Source organism: Notothenia coriiceps, unplaced genomic scaffold (assembly GCF_000735185.1).
Source record: "Notothenia coriiceps isolate Sejong01 unplaced genomic scaffold, NC01 NC01_scaffold00000339, whole genome shotgun sequence".
NCBI lineage: Eukaryota > Metazoa > Chordata > Actinopteri > Perciformes > Nototheniidae > Notothenia > Notothenia coriiceps.
In genome coordinates, this window is record NW_011333040.1 from 11,300,834 (window position 1) to 11,308,453 (window position 7,620).

The following is a 7,620-nucleotide window of genomic DNA, read 5'->3' on the forward strand; positions in this document are numbered from 1 at the left end:
AGTGTGTGTGTGTGTGTGTGTGTGTGTGTGTGTGTGTGTGTTTAGGAGAAACAATGTGGTGAAATAGTGTCAAATAATTATTGAAAGGCCAATAGAGTAGTGAAGGAATGAGTCCTAAAACCCATAGATGATATTAGAACTTAGCATTATTAGCATTAGCATATTAGCACTTCGTTCCCATCTCTTTAAAATAGAATAGACTTGTTGGTTAGATGCCTGGAATAAGGTCTAAAGGTAAAACAAGCATTTCAGATTTGCAGGTTTTGTTATATCAGTAAATACCCCACTTGTGAATGTGTAAAACTTTTACATTTCTTTAATGGCAGTTGCTAACATGTGACTAAAGAAGGAGTGTTGGTGCTAAATCAATTATAAACTCTATGTAACACTCTTTTTTTCTTTGTCATCCAGAAGGAAAACTATTTTTTTATTTATTACTATATTTTACAATATATTTTTAGACCACAACCGAATGGTGATCCCTGGGCTCTTATCTGGGACCTGAAGGGTGTAGCACTAATGCACATACTCTCAAAACTAGAGCGTCACAACAGGCACAAGCTCTTGAGTGAGCACTAGTGTTATATCTGTACATACGTTCAATAATGTACTCATAAAACATATGATGGATACGCTATGTCAGCTAACTATGTACAGGACTGTCTCAGAAAATTAGAATATTGTGATAAAGTTCTTTATTTTCTGTAATGCAATTAAAAAAACAAAAATGTCATACATTCTGGATTCATTACATTAGGGTGACTGTGGCTGTGAGGGAGTGTGGTCGTCTTTCAACCAGAAGGTTGTGGGTTCGATCCCAGCCCATGCAGTCAACATGTCGATGTATCCTTGGGCAAGATACTTAACCCTGAGTTGCTCCCGATGGCATGGCCAACGGTGTGTGAATGTGTGTGAATGTTAGGTCCTAGAGTAAGGTACACTGCTCTGTATGAATGGGTGTGAATGGGTGAATGACATGTAGTATGTAAAGCGCTTTGAGGGGTCTTAAAGACTGGATAAAGCGCTATATAAGTACAGTCCATTTACCATTTACCATTACAAATCAACTGAAATATTGCAAGCCTTTTATTATTTTAATATTGCTGATTATGGCATACAGCTTAAGAAAACTCAAATATCCTATCTCTAAATATTAGAATATCATGAAAAAGTATACTAGTAGGGTGTTCAACGAATCACTTGAATCGTCTAATTAACTCGAAACACCTGCAAGGGTTTCCTGAGCCTTGAAAAACACTCAGTAGACGATTCAAGTGATTCGTTGAACACCCTACTAGTATACTTTTTCATGNGGACTAGATCGCCGTGACTACAGGACACAGGAGAGCGGGGAGGGAGGTTGGATGGGTTGATGTTGCCACGGTAATAGTGGAGGCGACCACTCACCAAATCATCAGGCTGAAATGGAAAAAAAAAGTGGAGCCGTGCGGAAAGCGGGTTAGAGGGTGAGGAGAAGGGGGGGGGACAATAACAACAACAGTCAGGGATTAGGCATCGACCGAGCAATCAGGAAGTCCATTTAGGACAAAGCAGCGTTAAGAATCCTCCACGATTGGACAGCTGCTAAAGAAAAATAATAGATGCGCACAAAGGAAGGATGAAACATGACAGGTGAACATTTCTAAACAGTTCCTCTACGAGCTGTTGCTGTGATATTTCACTGCCAGCAATGAGAGAGAGGAGGTAAACCGGCCGGTGTGATGCCTGTGGCTCAGAAATAGAAACACAAAGAGAGAGGGAGTGCGATATTGCTGGATGTAAAGAGCATGCGTCAGCACTAAGGCTGGGCGAACAGGAGCAGTCGGAGCGAGAGACAGATTGAGGGTAGAGGTTATGACAGTGGCGTTAGATGGTACGACAGGAATAATGCCTGCCAGACTTCTCACCTCCTGTGCCACACCTTGGCTGCATCATCCCAACGCTCCATCCAGCGGCTCTGACACATGGGATTCCCTCGTCCAGGAAATCAATTTGGAACAACCACTTGCATGCTCCCAGAAGATTTAAGACACCCACGTGTAAAAAGGACAATTGGTACAATCTTTTAGTAGTAGATTTTTTCTCCTATTTTTATTACAGAAGAGGAAGAATCCTGTCGAAGCAAGGCAAAAATAGGGACTGTATTTATTCTGAGTTACTGTCTGAAGAAGCTGTTTCGAGACAGAAAGGCAACAGACTGCTCAGTTATCACGGTGTGGATATGATGAACTCATTGTCCACCCATTCTCAAGGAAAGCTGACTCCTAAAAGACAATGATGGTGGGAGTATCGGAGGTATCAGTGGCTGCTTATTTGAAATATTGTGCTCTGTGAAATATTGGAATTGCTGTTTTGTAAATGACATGGAGAACTCTTTACTTGTCTTCCCAACGACAGCACACACCTCGAAGCGGACTGACTGACCGACTGACCGACTGAGTGTGTGGGTGGCTTGCTCGGAGCTGTGGCGTTCCGTGGACTTTGAGGACACGTACCCCCAGGGGGAGATACCGGTGTTGGAGCCCCGCCATGGGGGAGACGGCAGAATACCAGAGGCTGAATGACACTTCAGAGCCTGACTTCCAACGCCTGCCCAGTGATGACGAAGAGGTAGACCTTCACAGTCTTTGTTTATTTCGTAGTGACCCTGCAACATAGCTTTAGACAAACATCAATGGTGAATAAACAATGGGCAGTTTAAGCAGGTAATATAGATCTTGTCAGAGGAAAATTAAAGAGCGTGAAATGATGAAAGGCTGTTCTGGTGTTTTCCGAGAGAACTGTTTGTGATAAGGTCAGGTAAGAAGTATATTAGGGTGTCGGCGCACAAATATGTATCTTAAGTTGTAGAAAATGTGCATACATGTATATTTTTGTGGCAGTAGCCCAAACAACAATACTGCAGCTGTGATTTTGGATATGAACATTTGTGTGAATGTTTGTGTCATTACCCGAAAAACGGAAAGAACATTTTGGTTACATTCCCAAGCAGCTGTTTTCTTACGACCTCAGGGATTTCATGATATTTTAGTGTTTTTTAAGGTCAGTTCACTTATTAAAAGTGGTGTTATAGTGGCTGTATTCCATTCCAAGTATCTGCTTCAGTATCCTTGGATAGTGCATATAGAACAGTTATTAGTAACACATGTGGTTTTATTACTGTAAAAAGATTGAAAATACCTAATCTGTAAATATAATTTGGTATCGATCTTTCTAAACGCTCCAGCTCTTTTACACTCCACCACCACATACTCACAACACTGCACTTCACACCCACACACAAGACCGGCTCCTGTGTGTGCTGAGTTATTGAATGCAGAACCATGAGGTCATAGATGAGGTGCTGCTGAATGGGCTGGATAACAAGCGAACCTGACATTGTATTGTCTCCCACCTCTTTTGCTCCCACGTCCTCTCACGAACCCTATGATGTACGGACGGACCTCGTTGTTCTTTTAGCCTGGAACGGGTCAGCAATTTCACTTTGCAGTCAATGTTCTTGCCTTTTTAAAGTCTGTTTTGGTAATGTACTCATATGAGGCAGAAGGGAAATGTGGCAAAGATAAAGAGGGAAAAGAGGTAGCAAAAGTTGTCTGTCTCGATTTAAAAATAACACTTGGCCAGTCCGACATCAGCTCAATGCTTACAAATATTGTACATGTTTCTTAGCCAGTAATAGTTAACAAATATTTCAAACACCATACAGCCCTGCTCTTTCACAGTCTTTGCCTAAATCAATTCCATCCCCCCAGGACCCTGGAAAAAAAAAGTCGTATTCTAAAAACTTGAAAAATCTTCTTACAAAATCTCAACATGATCATTTTACCACAATTATTTAATGGTAACAAGAATGGAAGAATGCGAAATGACCAACCCCTCCAGTATCGTAAATCATATCTTATGATGAATAATAGTCAAAATAATCGCAAAAGGGTATTTTTTCTCCAAATTATACAGCCCTAGATGGGGGGGATGAGTATGTAGATCTGTGCAAAACTTTAAATATCATGAATATAGACTCTGTGAGGCTTTCAGTGTCCGTGTGTGTGCTAGTTTAGCATAGTTAAGCTAGTGAACACTGCAGCTGTCCTGGTGTCTATGTGGACTGAATCAGATCACTCTTCCTACAGATGCAGCATTGTAGTGAATACAGCGGTTTTCTAGTGAGTTAAAACACACAACCATAACTGCATGCAGCCATATCCATCAGAACTCTGAGAAAATTGTAATACAAGATGATTCAAGGCACTACATCTACACATTGTAATATCAAAGCAATCCTTTTATTCTTAATACCAATCTAGTTTTGATATGCTTTGGAGCACGAAGGGATTAGTGAGTTTACAGCACATTGTTTAGCATCTGCTGTATTTATATATATAAAATGTTTATATATAAAAATACTAAATATTATCCTTTTATCTCACTTTGGCCCATAGTGTGCTTTGGTTCACACGCTTTTGAATGTTTGCAGAGGTCAACCATCTTTGAACAACATTTTTCCCCAACACCCTCCTTTCCCCTCTTAACCAGCTTTAGGGGATCAAAGGGGAGATTGCCTAGGGGATTATTGGTGGGGGTTGTTGTGCTAGTATGGCATTATTTATATTAGGCCAAGCTACCAAAAGGGGACACATATGTTCTGTTTTGGCCTCGGAGCGGTCTGTTTGTGTCAAACATTTGTTTTATTCCCACAGTCTGTTAGGGGTGTAACGGTTCACAGAATTCACGGTTCGGTACATATCTCGGTTTGGGGGTCATGGTTCGGTACGGGTTCGGTGCAACAAGAAAAATAAAATAAAAGTCCCAAATGCCCCCTAGCAGCAGCGCGCATATTTCAGCGCCGCCGCTATTTGTATATAGGGAAAACACTGGGTGCATAGCAATTGAAATATATATGCCAATAGCTTCCGTTACTTTATTTTGGGTCTCTCTGGCTGATCATGTCGTGATTGGCTTTCTTGAAACAGCGGGCCCGATAAGCTGTTGAACTGCTTTTGTCTTTTGCCGGGCTCCGGTGATTGGCAAATCTGGGTGATGCCTTCTGATATGATTTAGCATGTTTGGCGTGAGTTACCATTACATTACATTGCATTTAGCTGACGCTTTTATCCAAGCGACTTACAATAGGTACATTTGACCAGGAAGATACAACCTTGAAGAAAACAGAATCATATAAGTACATCAGGTTTCATAGAGCCAAACAATTCAAGTGCTACTCAACTGGCTTTAGATAAGCCAGCTCTTTATTAGTATATAAGTGCTTTGTTAGTAATTATATCGCTCGAAGTGGAGTCGAAAGAGATGAGTTTTCAGTCTGCGCCGGAAGATGTGCAAGCTATCTGCTCTCCTGATTTCAATGAGGAGCTCATTCCACCATTTTGGAGCCAGGATAGCAAACCCACGTGTTTTTGCTGATGGGAACTTGGGTCCCCCTCGCAGTGCGGGTGCAGCGAGCTGTTTGGCCGATGCAGAGCGGAGTGCACGTGCTGGGGTGTACGGTTTAACCATGTCCTGGATGTACAGTTTGTTATTTAGGATCACACCCAGATTCCTTGCAGTCTGAGTCGGGGAAACAACAGAGGTGCCGATGTTGATTGTTAGGTCAAGAGTGGGACAATCTTTTCCCGGAAGGGTGCATACCGCATCGCTGTCGAACAACGGCGACACAGCGTCCTCGTCCGATCCTCCACTCGTACTCCATTGTACTCCACAGGGAACCGGAAATGTTCCCACACAGCTGATTTAAAAGAAGCAGGTGGGTCTTCTAGCTCCTGTGTGTTATCTGAAATCGCCATGCTAACTTTTCTTCGTCTTGTATTTTGTTCGTTTTGTTGTGTTTTCTTCTTGTTCTTCATTTGTTGTTTAAAGGCGGTTGGCCAACAGCTTTTAGGTGCAATAACGCCCCGTGGATTATAAATATATAGTATAATGGATACTGCCCTGAGTGACAGACTTTTTTCCCACTCATAAAAAAAGGCGTATTCGTCCTAACCAACACGGTTCGGGACGAATACGGATACGTTACACCCCTAGAGTCTGTTCTTCTCAACGTTGAGAAGAACACAAACATACAACGCCTCTGCTCTCCTGACTCTTTGCTTTTCACAGGAAAGGGATTTTAGAAAATGTAAAAAGCCAGACTTTGACACAGCGTTACAATCTTTAAGATCAGGAATGACGCATACGTCTGCCTGTGCATGCAGTTCTCCATCGAGGCATCGTCTGCGTTTTGTTTGTGTGTTTTATATATCTTGCTTGCACAGTTGTAAGAGGGATTACTCATGTTTGCTGTACTAATCCTTCCCTCTGCTCTGCAAGTTTCTGGCACCCGCCAATGGACCGCAGATTGATGTTATGCCACCAAAAGGTTGCGACTTATTTGAGAAATGCACTGGCAGCGCTTCCAACCATATCCACTAAGCTTTCTTAATTCACAGCGCTGTATGTCAGTGTGAATCCAGCCGATATGGGTGCGTGCCTCTGCATGCCTGTGTCTGTACAGTGAGCCTCACATTACAGAATCAGGCTTAATGTGTGTGTGTTGCAGCACACAATGCAGACCTCACACAGCGCTTTATTCCTGATAATCTTATTAGCCAGCAAGCCACTAATTTGATGTCAATTTGTGATAATACAATCTACAAGTTTAGATGTTTAATTTGGGGTTTAGCATCCTTACATATTCAATTTGAACAGCCAGACAGACTACTTTGTGTGTTTGTCTGCACAAAAGGTTGTAAGAAAGGGAGATGGAGGCTTGATAGGAGCAACTGGGGGGTCCTACAGTAACCATGCAAGGGAATAGCACGTCAGACATGATAAACAAGTTCTATTTACACACATTTCAAAAAACAAAACATTTATTGCCTCCGCCAAAGGGGAAATGTTTTTGTTTCTGGTTTGGTCTGTTTGTCTGTCAGAAGCAAAAGGAAAAACTTTTGGCCCAGTTTTCATTATACTTGGTAAATGGTAGGAGCATGGGCCAAGGCAAAACCCTTTATATTTCCAGGTTACGGGGTGGACACACAAATTTTGTTTTACTTTCGTTCAAATTGTGAAATCGGCATTTGTGGGGCATTCATGTGTTTGGAAATAATCTGTTCCAGACTGGGAAAACTCACGTGATCGCCCTTCAAGTTTTAACACAAACTTGGACACATATATCATCATGTTGTTTAAATGCTCTGCGTAATGGAACACAACTATAAGAATGCATCATTGACATTAGGCGCTTTCACACCGGAGTACTTTTCCCAGGAACTAGGCCGACAGTTCTTGGGATTTTGGTTTCACACCAAAAAGATCTGGAACTAGAACCTAGTTTGCGCTAACCTTTTCAACCCCAGATAGTCCCTGCTAGAGAGTAGGTACTTTCCTGGGGAGGAAATGGTTCGTGGTTGTGTCGGCCACACTAACCATTTCTGATTGACTGGGCGAATTGCAAACCACGGCCCGTAAAACTCCGAAAAGTGTTGTGAAGCCGCCAGTTTATTTGCTCACATTAGCATTATTAGCATTAGGCCAGCGCACCAACGGAGAGAGACTAACCTATGGCGACACAAAATAAAACATGGGAGCGGTGGAGTGATGAGGAGGTGTCGGTGCTTCTGGCGATTT